The sequence below is a fragment of the Macrobrachium nipponense genome, chromosome 6 (genome assembly GCF_015104395.2).
Source record: "Macrobrachium nipponense isolate FS-2020 chromosome 6, ASM1510439v2, whole genome shotgun sequence".
In the NCBI taxonomy this organism is placed as follows: domain Eukaryota; kingdom Metazoa; phylum Arthropoda; class Malacostraca; order Decapoda; family Palaemonidae; genus Macrobrachium; species Macrobrachium nipponense.
Window position 1 is genome coordinate 67,440,235 of NC_061108.1, and position 20,937 is coordinate 67,461,171.

The 20,937-nt window shown below is 46.2% G+C and overlaps 1 protein-coding gene across 1 annotated transcript in view; it reads right to left on the reverse strand.

Annotated features, from left to right (window-relative positions):
* Positions 1 to 20,937, reverse strand: part of LOC135216548 (uncharacterized) — a 260,185-nt gene that overhangs the window by 17,608 nt on the left and 221,640 nt on the right. The window lies entirely within an intron of this gene.

The window sequence follows — 20,937 nt, forward strand, 5'->3', positions numbered from 1 at the left end:
AACTGAACTGACCAAGTCCCCTGAACTTGCTTGAATTGAGAATATCCCCCCACCCCGGACCCGACAGGGACATCCGTGTGAATGGTTAACACTGGAAGGGGATATTGAAGGGGTACTAGTTTGGCCAGGTTCTTCACTTTTGTCCATGGACGAGCTGATTGCGAAGGATCTGTGGAATTACTGACAACTTGTCTCGAGATTTGGCGTTTGCTCTGATCGCCAAACTCGGTTTAAATCTTTCAGCCTTGCTTTCAGGAGGATGTCTGTCACTGAGGCAAACTGAAGAGAACCTAGGATTCTTTCCTGGTTTCTCCTTGATGTTTGTTTGCATTTGAGAAATTGTTTCACAGACTTGGCTAGTTCTTTCCTTTTGGCAACCCGGAATTGACAGATTGTGGGAAGACAAATCCCATTGGATTCCTAGCCACTGAAACGAGACTCTGGAGTAAGTCTGGATTTCGTCTTGTTTATCTGGAACCCCAGATGTTCCAGAAATTGAACTACCTTTTTCGTGGCTTTGAGACATTCCTCGACTGTTGGTGCCCAGATCAACCAATCGTCGAGGTATGCTGCTACCAATTATCCCTTGAGTTCTCAACTGTTGAAACCAACCACCCTTCTGCTATTTTTCGTGGAATACCCTGGGGGCTACATTCAGACCGAAGGGCATCACTTTGAATGAGAACGTCTGATTTCCTAGTTTGAAGCCTAGGGACATGGGCGGAAGTGTCTGGCTATAGGGATATGATAGTATGCGTCTGTAAGATCGATGGGCATGTGACGGCCCCACGGGGAAGTAAGGTCCTTACTTGCGAGATGGTAAGCATTTTGAACTTGTCGCAACGAATGAAAGAGTTTTAGCTTTGACAAGTCTAAGATTACCCTTCTTTTTGTTGAGCCTTTCTTTGGCACGCGAATAAGCGACCTTGAAATTTTAGATGCTTGACTCTCGCAATAGCTCCTTTCTGAAGGAGTTCCCTCGCGTAATCTGTCAATTCCTTTGATGGTTCCTGATAAATGATTTGATTGGAGGTGGGGGATCTTTGATCCAACTCCAACCCAATCCCTTGGACACGATGCTCTGTGCCCATTTGCTGAACCCCGACCTGTGACGGAAGAGGAACAGCCTCCCTCCTACCTGGGGAGCCTCACTGTTGTTGGGCGGGCTGACCTCTGCGCCCTCCTCTGAACTGCCTTCCCCTTGCCGCTCTCCCTGTGCCACGCTGGCGAAAGTGGCCTCTCGCTCTGCTACCTCTCGAAAGCCTATTAAAGGCTGGGTAAGCCTGACCTTCATACATAGAGTTTGAAGGCCGGCGAGACTGCGTAGGAGGTTGAGGGTTGCGACTGAGGGGAACAACAGGAGGATGGGTTGGGCCTGTTTCGAGTTGATGGTTGTCCCTGTGGGTAACTGGGACGGCCTGAACGAACTGCTGTTGCTGCTGATGTTTCTGGTAAGGCTGGAACCTTTTACCAGACTTCTTGAGTTTCTTACCAGCAGCAGGGGCGGATTCTTGCTTCCTCTTAGAAGAGATGCCCCACCTAGCTCTAAGGCTCTGGTTGAGCCTAGCACGCCTCGTGGTGCACCTCATTCACAGCGGACTCTGGGAAGAGGTCTGCCCCCCACATGCTGGAAGCCAGGAGTCTATTAGTTCGTGCCAATAGTGCACTCCTGCAGAACGTGCTTTCGGCAGTTCCTCCTAGCTTGGAAGAAGTCGAAAGCATCCGTCTGAACTGTTTGGAGCTGAGACTTGGCCAGAATCTTGAAAAGTGGTTCTGTGCCATACGATAGTGCCGCCATTTCAGTGATAATTAAGGAGTTGAGGGACCTCCCAAACCTAGTTCGAGCATCGAACTCTGCCTGAATCAAGTATCAGGCAGCCTTGGAAGCTTTTCGCCAAACTGGTCCATTGCGCAGTCTGGCTTAAGCTTACCAATCGTGAATGTTGGCAGGCAAGTTCTCCCACAATTCTCCAAAGGCTGGAAATGAGCGGAGAAGTAGAATCCGCTTCCCTCAGCGGTGGCATGGGCTCATCCTTGAGGACTGCCTGAAGAGCTCGCTTCCACTATTTTGGTAGCGAACGGAAGAGAAGCCTCCTCCTCCGTCGCAAATAGTGAAAGGACTCTTGAAAGCCTGGAGCTTAGTGTTGGTACACTCCCAGTCCTCCAGGCAGTGAACCCATTCCCGCTGGTGCGTGCTCTCTACTATATAGCACGTTTTTCTCGGGTAAATCTTGTCCTCCCTAGTGAGGGCCGCCACGGTCAGCCTAGCATATCCAATGAAAGGCTGAGTTAATCCCGGAGGATAAAACTCGAAGTCCTCAATTCTTCGAGTTCCACACTCCGGGACAGAGATCATACCGTCCTTGATGGAGCGTAAGCGGCCACTCTCCATGGGTTATCCATGGAGAAGGCTGGTAGCGACTCATATGGAGGTAGCTGGAGAATGCCAGTACCTGCTACTGGGGAGATTGGTTGAGGAGCCTGAGACAGCCCAGCTACTCGGTCCTCATTCTCTCTAACTCTGTTAGAGAGATCTTGGATGGATTGGCCCCACTGACTAAGGGTGTTTGACAGCTGCGCAAACATCTGTTCAAACTTGGTTCCGAGGGCGGAGACCTGCGAGCCTACTATCTCTCCTACCTGTTGCATCACCACTGCTGAGAAGGCAGTGGGATCAAAGGCGCTCGGTCCCGCTACTCCAACCGGCGTTGCCGGAGTGGATGCGGTGGAGGCCGAGAAGGCATTGGCTCAGCTGGAGCGCGAGCCTTCTCCTTAGAAGCCTTGCTTCTAGAGCTCTTGGAGTACAAAGAGCTCGGCTTAGCCTTCACCGCGTCTGCATAGGAAGTCGAAGACTTCTTTACTGAAGAAGACGACGACGACTTCTTAGAAGTCGTCTTGTGGAGGGTCTTCTGTTCTCTCTGTCCCTTCACCTTTGGGGGTACAGAGAGAGCGGGAGAGCGGGCAGGGATCTCAGATCCCGTAAAGCCTTGAAAAGAAGCAGTAGAAAGGGACAGGAGAAGATCCAGAGCGCCCAAGGAAAGACCTTGGGCGTCCGACACACCTACCTCAACCAACAAATCCTCCGCCCCTACCGCCATAGGTTCAATGTTCAGGTCCAAAGTTGCGACGTCTGGGACCTGGCTCCTGCGTGGCCGCCGACGGAGAACGACTGCTGCACCTCTTGCTGTATGGAAGCGATGAGAGGGGCTGCCGAGATAGGATCAACGTAGCCTGTTGATTTGCCGCCGGGGAAGATCTGAACGGCCAGCTTCTTATCTAAGATGTACGGCTGGCCCTTGGCGGCGTTCTTCCCGAAGCCGCCCACCCAAGCCTTCAGGGTTGCTAGGGCGACTTCCTTCACGGCGGCAGCCTGAAAGAGAAGCGAAATGAAGCTTCTAGTGGCGGGGACGGGGTTTAACAAGCTTATAACTAAGTGTTATTAGTAATACGATAAAGAAGTCTAAAATCATAAAACCTCGACTTTACCCCCCCACCAGCTGACTGACAAGGTCATAGCAAATGGTGCAGGCTTCTGGGTGCCAGACGATCATAGCGTTGTGGGTCGTGGCACACGGGGCGTGAGTCCTGCACTCATCGTGGGCGCAGGGGTCGTTAAAGGCGTCGCGTGTACCTTTACACCCCAGGACCTGACAGTTGGTAGCCTGTAAGTGGAAAAGATACATAAGTATCAGGAGAACACTTACAGCCTAACAATTGCTCCGCTGCATGCCGGAGCGTGAAAGTTAGATTAAACCAGAGCCCCGCCATAATACGTGTGGTAACTAGGCGGTTGGAGTTGTCTAAGGCTACGCCGGAAGACAAGAGGAAGAAACATCCAACCAGGTGTGGTGGTGAGCCATGAAACCACGACGGAGAACGACGGAGATGGTATACACACAGTTTATTAATATTAAATTCACCGTAAATTAGGTACATCCTTATATTTATAACGACTAAATATATAAATCTTTTCCCCGTCTACTTAGAAGATGTGCCCGGGTAAAGAAGCAAGCTCTCCATCCGTGGTAGCGGGGGGGAAACAAGCCAGGATATAGGTAGGCAAGCAATAGACCACTATTATGACCACCCCGCCCGCTGCGGAGCAGACGAACTATAACCAAAAGGGGCCCCGGCTGCAGCGGAGGCTCCGTTCGTTACAGTAGGGGAAAGGTGGGACTGAGCAATGGGGGGGGGGGTTTCCGGCATAACGCGGCGGGAGAGAGAGATGGGGGGGTGGCCTACTCCTCCCCATCCCAACAACTACCCGCTCGGTGACCCGGTTACCCGAGACAAGTGGTCGCCCTATACCCCAGCTGGGAGGGAACTCCTGGTCCTCCTCAGAGAAAGAGGGAGGAAGGCTATGTGGTTGTCATGGTAACCAAGGGATCCCCCCAGACCCCTCCCTATACCTGGTAGGAGGGAAGGGAAGGGTAAGGTGCTATGGAACAAGTGGACTCCAGCAGAAGTGGCCTAAGCCGCGATAGCAACACAACCGTGGAAGGGCCACGTGAACCAGACTGTACCAACACATGGGACATGCACCTAGGCTAGCCCTAACACCCTAAATAAAACTAAAAATACATCGTAAAAGATGGAAAAGACACTTTTAGTAAAAGAAAAAGAAGCCCAGGAGGAGGCAAACTGTTCCGAGGAACAGAAGACTACTCGGAGCCAGCGATAGCCGATGAAGAGCAAGAGCCGGGATGCTGGGCCAGAAACACAGAATAGCCTTAAATACCAAACTAAGAGAAATGGTAAAAGGGCTGTCCTAGCTATAAAAACAATGTAATAAACGATGAACGTGATATAGTAAGCCCATAAGTATAAGAAGTCCCAGTATGGAAGACCGGGAATTCTTAACATGAGGCGGCATGGCGCCGCCACGAGTCAACCGGGAGACCGTATATGACCTATTAGAAGGAAAATACTGGTCCCTGGAAGACTAAAATACGGTAAAATACGACTTATGAGGCACTTAACTTAGCCGATGCGATGGCAGCACGTTCCATGGTGAATAAAAGAGATAAATCCCAAGATAACACGGCACGAAAGAAAAAAGCATACAACGTGTACAGTCTAATGATTAAGGATGACCGCTAGGGGCGCTGCTGTCCGTGGCGTCGGTAGTAGTAGTAGTAGCGGCCGCATCACCCTTTAGTATCAGCTCTCTCTGGTGGGGATTTTAGATTGGAAGGTCTAAATGGTGAATGACTCGTGGTAGTGTTCCCACTCGCCCCTATTCTCATACCGACACTTCTTTTATAGAGTGAGCGAGTCAGTTTTACTGACATTTTCTTAATTTTGTTTTTCTCTGGTAATTTTGGATTAATTTTGCCTAGAAAGAATGATATTAAGGATACTTTCATAGGCCGACAAGAGCTGAGCCCAGAAAAGGATAAATCTACGAGCGTATGTTGACAAAACACGCGGACCTGCTGAAACGCGTAAGTTTTGTTTACATTCTGCCACATCCCTTGACGCTATGCTTCGTGCGCGCTGATTGGCTCAGGAAAGCGTATTGCGCTATGATTGGCTGAGGCGCCTACTCACTCATTGTCGAAGCACTGTGATTGGCTACCGCTTTCCCGGGGATTCTGGACTGTGCGAGATGACACCCTTCTTAGGTTCTAGAAGAATTTAAGGCCGTACGGTCGGCCACCCTACAAATTTTTCCCAGGTGAAACTTGGCATTGACCTTCTGAGGGATTTTCGGACCGGATATTGCATTGGGGCCATAAAGGATACCAAAAAGCGCCAATTTCCAATTGAGAAAAACTTTTGTGCCTATGATGGACCGTTTTCTGTGATAATCTCGGTTTTGGTTGGGGTGGCGCTTAGTACCTTCTGGTTCTGGACTACTCAATTATGAAATGCACTTTGCCTCTCCTAATAATTATAGGCTGACTGTCGGTGCTATAAGTTTAATGAAGGATATATTTTTAAGTCTCATATATAGTACATAACTTAAATAAAGCTACTATATCATTATGTGGTGGTTATATGTAAAAAGTGGGTTTGTATGATTGAATTTTTTTTATTATTTATTTTTTGTCTATATGTTATTTATGAATATGTTATTTGTGGGAGCATTAATTTTTCTTTTTTCTTTTTTACTTGCAGTTTGCTGTGTCAGGGTAGAGTGACTTGCTCTCCTTCAAGCTTATCTGATAAAATAAAAAAAAAATCAAAGAAAGAAAATAGGAAAAGTAGTTGAAAATAGAGGAAGGGATAAAGTAGAGAAGTGATATGGAACACAGGGATAGAACATGAAGCTGCCAGATTGATACATACCACCCTTCTCCCTGTTCCTCCATATATGACACTAAACCATAAAAGGTGCCAATTTCAACACACTTGCCACTAAACAAGTTCGACAGCAGTTAGAAACAAAATACTAGGTGAGGATCTCTCCAGTAGGAAGAATATTAACAACTTAATACGTACTGGTTCATGTTAAGCAAACTGATTTTCAATCTGAAGAAGTCTCAAAGACCATAGTTGGGGGAAAACTTTGGTATCCGAGGGGGTTCTTTTGATAACATTAAGACAGGAGGACTGTAGATTTAGGTTGTAGAATTAGATTAGGGTTCTTTAATTAGGTTAACCCCTTGTGGATGGGCAACATGCATATGTTTAAATATACCTTCCACTGATGAGTTTTTTTAAAACTCAACCTATGACATGTTGTGAGTAAAGTACTTGACAATTTTTCTTATAGTAATGAGTAGCAGGTCCAGGGTTCAGCTCAGTGTCTCAAAAAGAATTACATTAAAATTAGTAGCAAAACTAATAAGTAGATTCATAACAGCAACTAAATCAAAATCACAGAACATGATACAATAATAATACATCAACAACAGTCAGTAATTTTACTATATATAAAACAAAAAATTACATTGAAAAGTATAGATAAACCTAACCATATGTCATTGAAAAAATGCTAGAAGCGACTGGTTGATAGGTTTAGCCAGGACATCTTGTAAGACAAATAAGTTTGCCACAACAACAGGGGGAGGAGAGTCAGGATGGATTTATAAATTATGAAAAGTCTAAAAGGAAAAGCTTAGGTAAAGAAGGTGCTTTCCTGATAATCCACCAAACAACTTTTGCTTCCTCATCAGCCTATTCTACGCACCTTTTAAAAAATGGGAAAGTGAACAAAAAGAAGAAAAATGCCTGATTGTGTACCCTCAAGCAAGGGTAATCAAGGTTTGTCTGTCAGCTCTCCAGATTGTGTGATATTTTTTTTTCAAATTTATTGCACTTACATTTAGCTTTTATATAACCTTTCTGGGCTCAGCTCGTGTCGGCCTATGAAAGTATCCTTAATATCATTATTTCTAGGTAAAATTAATCTAAAATTACCAGAGAAAAACAAAATTAAGAAAATGTCAGTAAAACTGACTCGCTCACTCTAATAAAAGAAGTGTCGTATGAGAATATAGGCGAGTGGGATCACTACCACGAGTCATTCACCATTTAGACCTTCCAACATAAAATCCCCACCAGAGAGAGCTGATACTAAAGGGTGATGCGGCCGCTACTACTACTACTACCGACGCCACGGACAGCAGCGCCCCTAGCGGTCATCCTTAATCATTAGCTTCGCAGCGCTAGAGTGCTTTTTCCTCTCGTGTTGTTTTTTCGTGGATTTATCTCGTCATTTACGATGGAACGTGCTGCTATTGCATCGGCTAAGTTAAGTTAAGTAGTATTTTACGTTGAGGTCGGAGACCCAATTCCAGAAGCAGAGGATACCAGTTGCTTTTTGGCCAGTCTGGAGCAATCAGTGCGACTAGTCCCTTGAAAGTCCTCAGCTTGCTCAAGACCTTTAAAAGAAGATTCACTGGAGGAAAAACATAGATTTTCCTCCACTGATTCCAATCTAACGACAGGGCGTCCGTGGCATAAGCCAGAGGGTCCAGGTTGGGGGCCACATAGCAAGGGAGCTTGTGGTTCGCTTGTGAGGCGAAGAGATCCACTTGGAGACCTGGGACTCTCCGGCATATCCACTGGAATGACCCGTCGTCTAGAGACCATTCTGATTCCAGAGGGACTGACCGGGACAAAGCGTCTGCTATCACATTTCTTACCCCCGCCAGGTGAGTGGCGGACAGATGCCATCTGTGTTTGTCTGCTAGGGCAAAGATGGCTATCATGACATGATTCACGTGTTTTGGATTTTGGACCCTCCTCTGTTGATGCAATGTACTACCACTGCACTGTCCCAAAACTAGTTCCCTTAAGATGAGACTTCTTCGGGGAAGGAGCCTCTTCAGGGTAAGAAAAACTGCCATTGCTTCCAGGACGTTTATGTGAAGCTGGCGGAACTGAACTGACCAAGTCCCCTGAACTTGCTTGAATTGAGAATATCCCCCCCATCCGGACAGGGAGGCATCCGTGTGAATGGTTAACACTGGAAGGGGATATTGCAAGGCCGGTGGTACGGGGAATTTGGCAAGGTTCTTCACTTTTGTCCATGGACGGAGCTGATTGCGAAGGATCTGTGGGATTACTGACAACTTGTCTCGAGATTTGGTGTTTGCTCTCGATCGCCAAACTCGATTTATATCTTTCAGCCTTGCTTTCAGAGGTGTCTGTCACTGAGGCAAACTGGAGAGAACCTAGGATTCTTTCCTGGTTTCTCCTTGATGTTTGTTTGCATTTGAGAAATTGTTTCACAGACTTGGCTATTTCTTTTCTTTTGACCACCGGAATTGACAGATTGTGGGAAGACAAATCCCATTGGATTCCTAGCCACTGAAAACGAGACTCCAGAGTGAGCCTGGATTTCGTTTTGTTTATCTGGAACCCCAGATGTTCCAGAAATTGAACTACCTTCTTTGTGGCTTTGAGACATTCCTCGACCGTTGTGCCCAGATCAACCAATCGTCGAGTATGCTGCTACCATTATCCCTTGAGTTCTCACTGCTGAACTACCACTTCTGCTACTTTTGTGAATACCCTGGTGCTACATTCAGACCGAAGGGCATCACTTTGAATGATAACGTCTGATTTTCCTAGTTTGAAGCCTAGGAATGGACGGAAGTGTCTGGCTATAGGGATATGATAGTATGCGTCTGTAAGATCGATGGAGGTTGTGACGGCCCCACGGGGAAGTAAGGTCCTTACTTGCGAGATGGTAAGCATTTTGAACTTGTCGCAACGAATGAAAGAGTTTAGCTTTGACAAGTCTAAGATTACCCTTCTTTTTGTTGAGCCTTTCTTTGGCACGCTGATAAGCGACCTTGAAATTTAGATGCTTGACTCTCGCAATAGCTCCTTTCTGAAGGAGTTCCTCCGCATAATCTGTCAATTCCTTTGATGGTTCCTGATAGAATGATTTGATTGGAGGAGGATCTTTGATCCAACTCCAACCCAATCCTTTGGACACGATGCTCTGTGCCCATTTGCTGAACCCCCACCTGTGACGGAAGAGGAACAGCCTCCCTCCTACCTGGGGAGCCTCACTGTTGTTGGGCGGGTTGAATTCCGCGCCCTCCTCTGAATTGTCTACCTCTTGCAGCTCTTCCTGTGCCACGTTGGCGAAAGTGGCCCCTCGCCCTGCTACCCCTAGAGAACCTATTAAAGGCTGGGTGTAGGCCTGGCTTTCGTACATAGAATTGAAGGCCGGCGAGACTGCGTAGGAGGTTGAAGGTTGAATCTGAGAGACAACAGGAGGATGGGTTGCGTCTGCTTTGAAGTAGACGGCTGTCCCTGTTGTGTAACTGGGACGGCCTGAACAAATTGCTGTTGCTGCTGTTGCTTCTGGTAAGGCTGGAACCTTCTTCCTGTCTTCTTTAGCTTCTTACCAGCAGCAGGGGCGGTCTCTTGTTTCCTCTTGGAAGAGATGCCCCATCTAGCTCTAAGGCTCTGGTTGAGCCTAGCAGCCTCGTGGTGCACCTCGTTCACAGAGGACTCTGGGAAGAGTTCCGCACCCCACATGCTGGAAGCTAGGAGTCTATTAGGATCATGCCTGATAGTGGCCTCCTGCAAGACATGCTTTCGGCAGTTCCTTCTAGCTAGGAAGAAGTCGAAAGCATCAGCTTGGACTGTTGAAGCTGTGATTTGGCCAGAATCTTGAATAAAGGTTCTGTGCCATAAGACAGGGCAGCCATTTCCGTAATGATTAGGGAGTTAAGGGACCTCCCAAATCTTGTTCGAGCATCAAACTCTGCCTGAATCAGGGTATCAGGCAGTCTTGGAAGCTTCTCGCCAAACTGATCCATTGCGCAGTCTGGCTTAAGCTTACCAATTGAGAACGTGGCAGGCAAGTTCTCCCACAATTCTCCAAAGGCTGGGAAGAGCGGAGAAGTAGATTCCGCTTCCCTCAGCGGACACGATGCTCTGTGCCCATTTGCTGAACCCCCACCTGTGACGGAAGAGGAACAGCCTCCCTCCTACCTGGGGAGCCTCACTGTTGTTGGGCGGGTTGAATTCCGCGCCCTCCTCTGAATTGTCTACCTCTTGCAGCTCTTCCTGTGCCACGTTGGCGAAAGTGGCCCCTCGCCCTGCTACCCCTAGAGAACCTATTAAAGGCTGGGTAGGCCTGGCTTTCGTACATAGAATTGAAGGCCGGCGAGACTGCGTAGGAGGTTGAAGGTTGAATCTGAGGAGACAACAGGAGGATGGGTTGTGTCTGCTTTGAAGTAGACGGCTGTCCCTGTTGTGTAACTGGGACGGCCTGAACAAATTGCTGTTGCTGCTGTTGCTTCTGGTAAGGCTGGAACCTTCTTCCTGTCTTCTTTAGCTTCTTACCAGCAGCAGGGGCGGTCTCTTGTTTCCTCTTGGAAGAGATGCCCCATCTAGCTCTAAGGCTCTGGTTGAGCCTAGCAGCCTCGTGGTGCACCTCGTTCACAGAGGACTCTGGGAAGAGGTCCGCACCCCACATGCTGGAAGCTAGGAGTCTATTAGGATCATGCCTGATAGTGGCCTCCTGCAAGACATGCTTTCGGCAGTTCCTTCTAGCTAGGAAGAAGTCGAAAGCATCAGCTTGGACTGTCTGAAGCTGTGATTTGGCCAGAATCTTGAATAAAGGTTCTGTGCCATAAGACAGGGCAGCCATTTCCGTAATGATTAGGGAGTTAAGAGACCTCCCAAATCTTGTTCGAGCATCAAACTCTGCCTGAATCAGGGTATCAGGCAGTCTTGGAAGCTTCTCACGCCAAACTGATCCATTGCGCAGTCCTGGCTTAAGCTTACCATTGAGAACGTGGCAGGCAAGTTCTCCCACAATTCTCCAAAGGCTGGGAAGAGCGGAGAAGTAGATTCCGCTTCCTCAGCTGGTGCATGGGCTCGTCTTTGAGGACTGCCTGAAGAGTTGCTTCTACTATTTTGGTAGCGAACGGAAGAGAAGCCTCCTCCTCCGTAGCGAAAATAGTGAACGGACTCCTGAAAGCTTGGAGTTTGGTGTTAGTACACTCCCAATCCTCCAGGCAGTGAACCCATTCCCGCTGTGCGTGATCCCTACTATACAGCACAGTCTCTCAGGAGATCTTGTCCTCTCTAGTGAGAGCAGCAACGGTCAGCCTAGCATACCCATGAAAGGCTGAGTCCATCGCCAGGAGGAATAGAACTCGAAGTCCTCAATTCTTCGAGTTCCACACTCCGGGATAGAGATCATGCCGTCCTTGAAGGGGGCATAAGCGGCCACTCTCCATGGGTTATCCATGGAGAAGGCTGTAAGGGAGATTCGTAGGGAAGGTAACTGCAAAAATACCAGTACCTGCTACAGGGAAGCTTGGGCTGAGGAACCTGACTAAGTCCAGCAAAACGGTCCTCTTGCTCTCTAACTCTGTTGAGAGATCCTGAAATGGATTGGCCAGACTGGTTGATGGTGTTTGACAGCTGCGCAAACATCTGTTCAAACTTAGAGCCCAGAGAGCCAACCATCTCTCCCACTTGTTGCATCACAACTGCCGAAAAGGTGGTGGGATCAAAGGAGCTCGGTCCCCGCCACCCCAACAGGAGTTACCGGAGTAGATCCGGTAGATGCCGGAGAAGGCGTTGGCTCTGGCCGGAGCGCGAGCCTTCTCCTTAGAAGCCTTGCTTCTAGAGCTCTTAGAGTAGGAAGAGCTCGGCTTTGCCTTCACCGCGTCAGCGTAGGAAGTCGTAGACTTCCTAGCTGAAGAAGACGACGACTTCTTAGAAGTCGTCTTATGGAGAGTCTTCTGTTCTCTCTGTCCCTTCACCTCTGTCCCTTCACCTTCGGGGGTACAGAAGAGTGGGAGAGCGGGCAGGGATCTCAGATCCCGTAAAGCCTTGGAAAGAAGCAGAAGAAAGGACAGGGGAAGAAGATCCAGGAGCGCCCAAGGAAGACCTTGGGCGCCCGACACACCTACCTCAACCAACAAATCCTCTGCCCCTACCGCCATAGGCTCAATGTTCAGGTCCAGGTTGGCCATATCTGGGACCGGCTCCTGCGTGGAGACGGACCCGAACGCCTGCTGCACCTCCTGCTGGATCGAAGCTATGAGAGGGGCTGCCGAGATGGGGTCGACATAGCCGGTCGACTTGCCACCGGGGAAGACCCAAGCCTTCAGGGTTGCCAGGGCGACTTCCTTCACGGCGGCAGCCTGAAAGAGAAGGCGATATGAAGCTTCTAAAGGCAGAGTTAGGGTTGAACGAAGCTTAAAACTAAGTGTTAGTAGTGATAAGACCAAGAAGTCTAAGAGTAGACTTACCCCACCCCAACAGCTGACTAACGAGGTCGTAGCAGATGGTGCAAGCCTCCGGGTGCCAAACGATCAGTCCATTGTGGGTGGTGGCACACGGGGCGTGGGTCCTACACTCCTCATGGGCGCAGGGGTCGTAGAGCGTTGCGTTGCAACCCGGGACCTGACAGTTGGTAGCCTGTAAGTGGAGAGATACATGAGTATCAGGTGCACATTTACAGCCTAACAAATGCTCCGCTGCATGCCGGAGCGTGTAAGTTAGATTAAACCAGAGCCCCGCCGTAATACGTGTGGTAACTAGGCGGTTGGAGTTTGTCTAAGGCTACGCCGTGACAGGAAAAGATTCCAACCAGGGTGGTGAGGAGCCATGAAACCACAACGGAGAACGACGGAGATGGCACATAAATTAAATTAAAACTAAAATTCACCGTAATATTAGGGTATATCCGTATATATAACGAAGTATAAAATTTTCCGTCTACTAGAAGAGTGCCCGGGTAAGGAGCGAGCTCTCCTCCGGTAGCAGAAAACAGGATATAGTAGGCAAGCAACAGACCACTAGTAATGTCCACCCCGCCCACTGGCGGAGCCAGACGGACCTATAACCAAAGGGGCCCCGGCTTCAGCGGAGGCTCCGTTCGCTTACGGTAGGGGAAGGGTGGGACTGAGGCAATAGGTGGGGGGTCCCCGGCGTAACATGGCGGGAGAGAGAGAGGGGGGGGTGGCCTACCCCCTCACCCGTCACTACAGCTACCCGCTCGGTGACCCGGTACCCGAGACAAGTGGTCGCCCTGTACCCCAGCTGGGAGGGAGCTCCAGGCCTCCTCAGAGGGAGAGGGGGTAGGCTACTGTGGGTTGTCATGGCAACCAAGGAGATCCCCCAGACCCCTCCCTATACCTGGTAGGAGGGAAGGGAAGGGTAAGGTGCTATGGGACACGTGATCGCAGGTGGCCTAAGCCGCATAGCAACACAACCATGGAGGGGCCACGTGAACCAGACTGTACCAACACATGGCTCAGGCACCTAGGCTAGCCTAACACCCTAAATAACACTGATAATACATCGTAAAGGAGGAAAAGACACTTTTAGCAAAAGAGAAAGAAGCCCAAGGAGAAAGGCAAGCTGATTCCGAAGAACAGTTTGACTACTCGGAGCCAGCGGTAGCCGATGAAAGAGCAGAGCTGGGATGCTGGCCAAAACACGGTATACGCCCTAAATACCAAACTAAGAAGAAATGGTAAAGGGCTGTCCTAGCTATAAAAACGATGTAATAAACGATGACGTAAAGATATAATAAGCCCTAATAATATAAGATGTCCCAGTATGGGAGACCCACCGGGAAATCTTACACGAGGTGGCACACAGCCGCCACGAGTCAACCGGGCAGACCGTATATGACCTATAAGAAGGAAAATACTGGTCCCTGGGAAGGACTAAAACTGTAAAATACTACTTAACTTAACTTAGCCGATGCAATAGCAGCACGTTCCATCGTAATGACGAGATAATCCACGAAAAAACAACACGAGAGGAAAAAGCACTCTAGCGCTGCGAAGCTAATGATTAACCCCTTCTTTACCGGGTGGGTGAGCAGAATGTAAACATTGCGTTTGCTGCCGAACTGAATCTCTCGGTAGTGACTCAAGTTTGGAGGGGTGCCGATCGTAAAAAAAATATTTGCCAAAAATACACTAATCAAGACAGGCTAATGAAATTATCAGGTATTATTAGTACTATAATAACGCATATTCTCTGTTCGTTTTTATCATCCTACGGGAAAATAAATGATTTTATGAAAAAAAATGTGAAACTCAGTGTCCCTTGTACAAGGGACACTGGTGGTCGGTGAGAAAACTACGGTCTTAGAATAGAAACTTCCGGTCTTACAGAATGTTGGTAATATCGCACCTGAACATGCACATAAAGTATTATCAAATAGAACCGTAAATAAGCACGTAATAACAAAAAAAAGAGCAAAAACTAAAGCGTAAAGCCCGCCAATAAATATGGGAAATCGCAATTTTTATAGTATATCTTTCAAAAATTGGTCAATGTCATTTTCTATTCTCCGTTTTCTAAGATTAGTTTTTCATCACAGAAAACAACTTTAGGGGCATCAGGGGTATCTAAACTAATTTTTTCAAGTTTCTTGTCTCAGAAAAAATCGCTTTTTTCTCTGGTTTGGTTTTTTTATATATAGTAAATTACTATAATAAGGCTTTATTTCTACCTTCATTTATCTGGTGTTTCATATCTTTTATTTGTAAAATGTAATGTGAATAAATAAATAAATACAGTAAATGATGATACAACTGGTTTTTTACTTGGGTAGAAGTTATTACATGTTTACGCTTGTCTGGTTTTGTGATTTTTTGTTGAGACGCAGTTCATCTGTCACCTACACACTACTATAAGCAATAATAATATTTTTTTGGGTTCATCATACGTCTGGACTCGTGTCATACTGTTTATTTTGCTCCAAACTCTTCAAACCGAAATTACAGAATGATTGGAAGTCCCTATCTGAAAAGAGGAGTTTTGGTGGTACTACGCATACCACCTTTATGCACCCGGTGCGGTGTAGTAGACTTGAATGTGGTACCCACCTACCTCCAAACAAACTTTCGGTAATGAAGAGGTTAAGGATGACCAGCTAGGGGCGCTGCTGTCCGTGGGCGTCGGTAGTAGTAGTAGTAGCGGCCGCATCACCTTTAGTATCAGCTCTCTCTGGTGGGGATTTTATGTTGAAGGTCTAAATGGTGAATGACTCGTGGTAGTGATCCCACTCGCATATATTCTAAGACCGACTACTTCCTTTTATAGAAAGAGTGATGGCGAGTCAGTTTACTGACATTTTCTTAATTTTGTTTTTCTCTGGTAATTTTAGATTAATTTTACCTAGAAATAATGATATTAAGGATACTTTCATAGGCCGACACGAGCTGAGCCCAGAAAGGTTATATAAAAGCTAAATGTAAGTGCAATAAATTTGAAAAAAAAATATCACACAATCTGGAGAGCTGACAGACAAACCTTGATTACCCTTGCTTGAGGGTACACAATCAGGCATTTTTCTTCTTTTTGTTCACTTTCCCATTTTTTAAAAGGTGCGTAGAATAGGCTGATGAGGAAGCAAAAGTTGTTTGGTGGATTATCAGGAAAGCACCTTCTTTACCTAAGCTTTTCCTTTTAGACTTTTCATAATTTATAAATCCATCCTGACTCTCCTCCCCCTGTTGTTGTGGCAAACTTATTTGTCTTACAAGATGTCCTGGCTAAACCTATCAACCAGTCGCTTCTAGCATTTTTTCAATGACATATGGTTAGGTTTATCTATACTTTTCAATGTAATTTTTTATATATAATGTAAATACTGCTGTTGTTGATTGTATTATTATTGTATCATGTTCTGTTGATTTTGATTATGTTGCTGTTATGAATCTACTTATTAGTTTTGCTACTAATTTTTAATTGTAATTCTTTTTGGAGACACTGAGCTGAACCCTGGACCTGCTACTCATTACTATAAGAAAAATTGTCAAGTACTTTACTCACAACATGTCATAGGTTGAGTTTTAATCCCAAAGTTTGATGGCCCTGACTTTATTTAGTGTCATAACATCTCACACGCACAAGGTACCGCTGTATACACTCAGCCCAGATGACCTATACAATATAGGTAACCGTGAAATTCTTTGTTTAAAAATTTTCAGTAAGTTCTACAATGTGTACGTATTTTCTGTTTACTATAATCCAAATATCAACGATTCTATGACTGTATCTTGGAAAGGATTAGTGTGGCTCAGTCACAAATTGAAAAGTTTCATTCATTACATGTGGAGAGTGCAATACAAAGCACAGCAAATGGCTTAATTCAAATTCCACAGATCAAAATGGCCAGTCTGCTCTTGAGTTCTGTGTATCCTCCGATTTTGTCCAGCTAACTGAGGAACCCATGCATATTTCTGGTAATAGATTAGATCTCATATTCACATATTTTCTAGCTATTGTCAAATCCAAGGTCAGCCAGTAACTACGCACTTCTGATCACTGTGCCATTAAGATGGACATATCAGTCAATCAATATATTCCTAAATCTACCATTCGAAAAACAGTCTAGCTGAAATCTAAAGCCAACTGAAATCATAGCATATCAAGCACTTAATCTCTCAGATGCTATATCATATCCAGATCCCAAGAAGAAGCTAAAGGGATTTTGACGAAGGAAAAATCTATTTCTGGGTGATTGGCTCGTGTCGCCCTATGAAAGGATCCTTAATATCATTCTTTCTAGGTAAAATTAATCTAAAATTACCAGAGAAAAACAAAATTAAGAAAATGTCAGTAAAACTGACTCGCTCACTCTTAAAAAGAAGTGTCGGTATGGCAATAGGGGCGAGTGGGAACACTACCACGAGACATTCACCAATTAGAACTTCCAATCAGAATCCCCACAAGAGAGAGCTGATACCAACAGGTGATGCGGCCGCTACTACTACTACTAGAGGACGCCACGGACAGCAGCGCCCCTAGCGGACATCCTTAATCTGAAAAACATCTTGTCCTGCATGGGGGGGGCAAAACAATACAGGGTGGGTTTCATAGGGCGACACGAGCCAATCACCCAGAAATAGATTTTTCCTTCGTCAAAATCCCTTTTCTGGGCTCAGCTCGTGTCGGCCTATGAAAGAGTACCAGAGAAACAGACAAGATGGGAAAAAAGGACAAATGAAAAGCAGTTGTAAAATGAGGGATATAATATAAGTAAATCAATTACAGCATATAACTAAGTACTTAAGACTAACTTATTCTAACATACATAAAAGAAAGTTAGTAATGTAAAGTACTTAAAATTACCATAAACACAGTAAATTATAATAATGCAGTGTAATTTTAACAAATAGATTTACTTAGATAACTTATTTAAAATATACAAACACATTGTGTCCTACCCTAGCATAAAATAAGGGTAGGTACACTGAAGCACATCATCAGTACAAGGTGTGGATGTCCCTAGCAAAAAAATAAGGGACAATCCACTAATATGATTTCAGCGGCTAAGGCTAGGATATCCGAGTAGCATGGCGATAGGGTGAGGCATGTTGGATGAGGTAGGTAGAAAGGAGACCTGAATCTGTACTACAACTACTATACAGTATCAGGAGAAACAATATTTCCCGCTGCTACTGCTGAAAATTTTAAAGATTCCAAGGACTTTAGATAATGACGTTTAAAGACTGTCGGAGATTTCCATCCAGTATACTTTTTTAAGATCCTCAAAGTTCATATGTGAAGTAATTAATTGAGGTGGCTACTCCCCTGATGTCATGTGCTTTGGAAAATGATCAGGATTGGCTTGTTTAATGAAGTAAAGGATTTGTTGTCTAATACCTTTTACTGACAAAGTACCACCTTTCTCTCTCATGAAGAGAACACCTGAGGATCTTGAGGATGTACGAGATAGGAAAGGCTCCTTAAAGTTGATACTGGGCAAAGAGAAGGGTCCTGCGGAAGTGGGGATGACTTTCCAAGGGGCCCACCCCCCTTGCAAGAGGATCCTCATTTTTAGCCAAAAAACTACGATCCGGAGCAAGCAGAACTTCTCCTGAGGGGAGGAATTCCACATGACCCGCATCTCTGGATAGAGCCGACAGTTCTGAAATTCTAGCTCCTGAAGCTAGGCTTAATAAGAATAAGTCTTTCTAAGAAGCATTATGAATGTACAGGACGAGTTGTCAGTATCTGAAGCTAGTTTGAGGACATCATTTAAGACCCATGAAACTGCAGTAGCCTTGAGAAGGTCTAAGTCTACACAGGCTTTAGGAATAGACGTGAAATAAGTTCAGTCAGATCTATGTGAAAACCTAACTGAAAGATCTTCTTCAAAGCCCGATTTATGAGTAGTAATAGTGCTAGCTGCTAAACCTTTTTCAAATAAGGATCTGAAAAAGGATATAGCTAGATTAACTGTCATGGTTGTAGTGTTTGATTCTTTCAGGAAGGATGCTAATTTTTTAACAGCTGAGTCATATTGTCTAATAGTTGACTCTCTCTTATCTGATTCTAGGAAGAGAAACATTTTGTGGATCAATATTAGCATCTTTATTAGCCGCAAACTTCATGAAGTCCATAAAGTTTAGGGTCTGAAGAATTCCTGAGGAAGCGAACACAGTCCTCATTTGTAGTACTGATTGTGACAGCTTGGGATTGGGAATCCGTTGAGGTCGGAGACCCAATTCCAGAAGAAGAGGATACCAGTTGCTCTTGGGCCAGTCCGGTGCAATCAGAGCTACTATTCCCTTGAAAAGTCCTCAGCTTGCTTAAGACTTTCAAGAGAAGATTCACTGGAGGAAAACACGTAAATTTTTCTCCACTGATCCAAATCCAACGACAGGGCGTCCGTGGCATAAGCCAGAGGGTCCAGGTTGGGGGCCACATAGCAAGGCAGCTTGTGGTTCGCTTGTGAGGCGAAGAGATCTACTTGGAGACCTGGGACTCTCCGGCATATCCACTGGAATGACCCGTCGTCTAGGGACACCATTCTGATTCAGAGGAACTGACCGGGACAAAGCGTCTGCTATCACATTTCTTACCCCCTGCCAGGTGAGTGGCGGACAGATGCCATTTGTGTTTGTATGCTAGGGCAGCAAAGATGGCTATCATGACATGGTTCACATGCTTGGATTTGGACCCTCCTCTGTTGATGCAATGAACTACCACTGCACTGTCCAAAAACTAGTCTTAGATGAGACTTTTTCGGGGGAAGCAGTCTCTTCAAGGTAAGAAATACTGCCATTGATTCCTTGGGAGAACGTTTATGTGGAGCTGGGCTAAATTGAACTGACCAAGTCCCCTGAACCTTGTTTTTTGAACTGAGAATATTCCCCCCACCCGGACAGGGAGGCATCCGTGTGAATGGTTAACACTGGAAGGGGATATTGAAGGGGTACCGCTTGGCTAAGTTCTTTACTTTTGACCATGGACGGAGTGATTGCGAAGGATCTGTGGAATTACTGACAACTTGTCTCGAGATTTGACGTTTGCTCTCGATCGCCAAACTCGATTTATATCTTTAGCCTTGCCTTTCAGGAGGATATCTGTTACCGAAGCAAACTGAAGGGACCCTAGGATTCTTTCCTGGTTTCTCCTTGATGTTTGTTTGCATTTGAGAAATTGCCTGACAGATTTTGCTATTTCCTTCCGTTTGGCCACTGGAATTGACAGATTGTGGGAAGACAAATCCCATTGGATTCCTAGCCACTGAAAACGAGACTCCGGGGTAAGTCTGGATTTCGTTTTGTTTATCTGGAACCCCAGATGTTCCAGAAAGTGAACTACCTTTTTGGTGGCTTTGAGACATTTCCGCCTCGACAGTTGGTGCCCAGATCAACCAATCGTCGAGGTATGCTGCTACCATGATTCCCTGAGTTCTCAATTGTTGCACAACCACTTCTGCTATTTTCGTGAATAACCCTGGGGGCTACATTCAGACCGAAGGGCATCACTTTGAATGAGAATGTCTGATTTCCTAGCCTGAATCCTAGGAATGGGCGGAAGTGTCTGGCTATAGGGATATGATAGTATGCGTCTGTAAGATCGATGGAGCATGTGACGGCTCCACGCCGGAAGTAAGGTCCTTACTTGCGAAGAGGGTAAGCATCTTGAACTTGTCGCAACGAATGAAAGAGTTTAGCTTTGACAAGTCTAAGATTACCCTTCTTTTTGTTGAGCCTTTCTTTGGCACGCTGAATAAGCGACCTTTGAAATTTTAGATGCTTGACTCTCGCAATAGCTCCTTTCTGAAGGAGTTTCTCCGCGTAATCTGTCAATTCCTTTTGATGGTATTTGGCGGAATGATTTGATTGGAGGAGGATCTTTGATCCAACTCCAACCCAATCCTTTGGACACTATGCTCTGTGCCCAATTGCTGAACCCCCACCTGTGACGGAAGAGGAACAGCCTCCCTCCTACCTGGGGAGCCTCATTGTTGATGGCGGTTGACCACCACGCCCTCCTCTGAACTGCTTGCTCCTTGTCGCCCTTCCTGCGCCACGCTGGCGAAAGTAGCCTCTCGCCCTACCTCTCGATTGTCTGTTAAAGGGAGGGTAGCCCTGACCTTCATACGTAGGGTTGAAGGCCGGCGAGAGTGCGTAGGAGGTCGAAGGTTGTGATTGAGGAGACAGCCAGGATGGATGGGCTGGTTCTGTTTAGAAGTAGCAGGCTGTCCCTGTTGGGTAACCGGGACGGCCTGAACAAATTGCT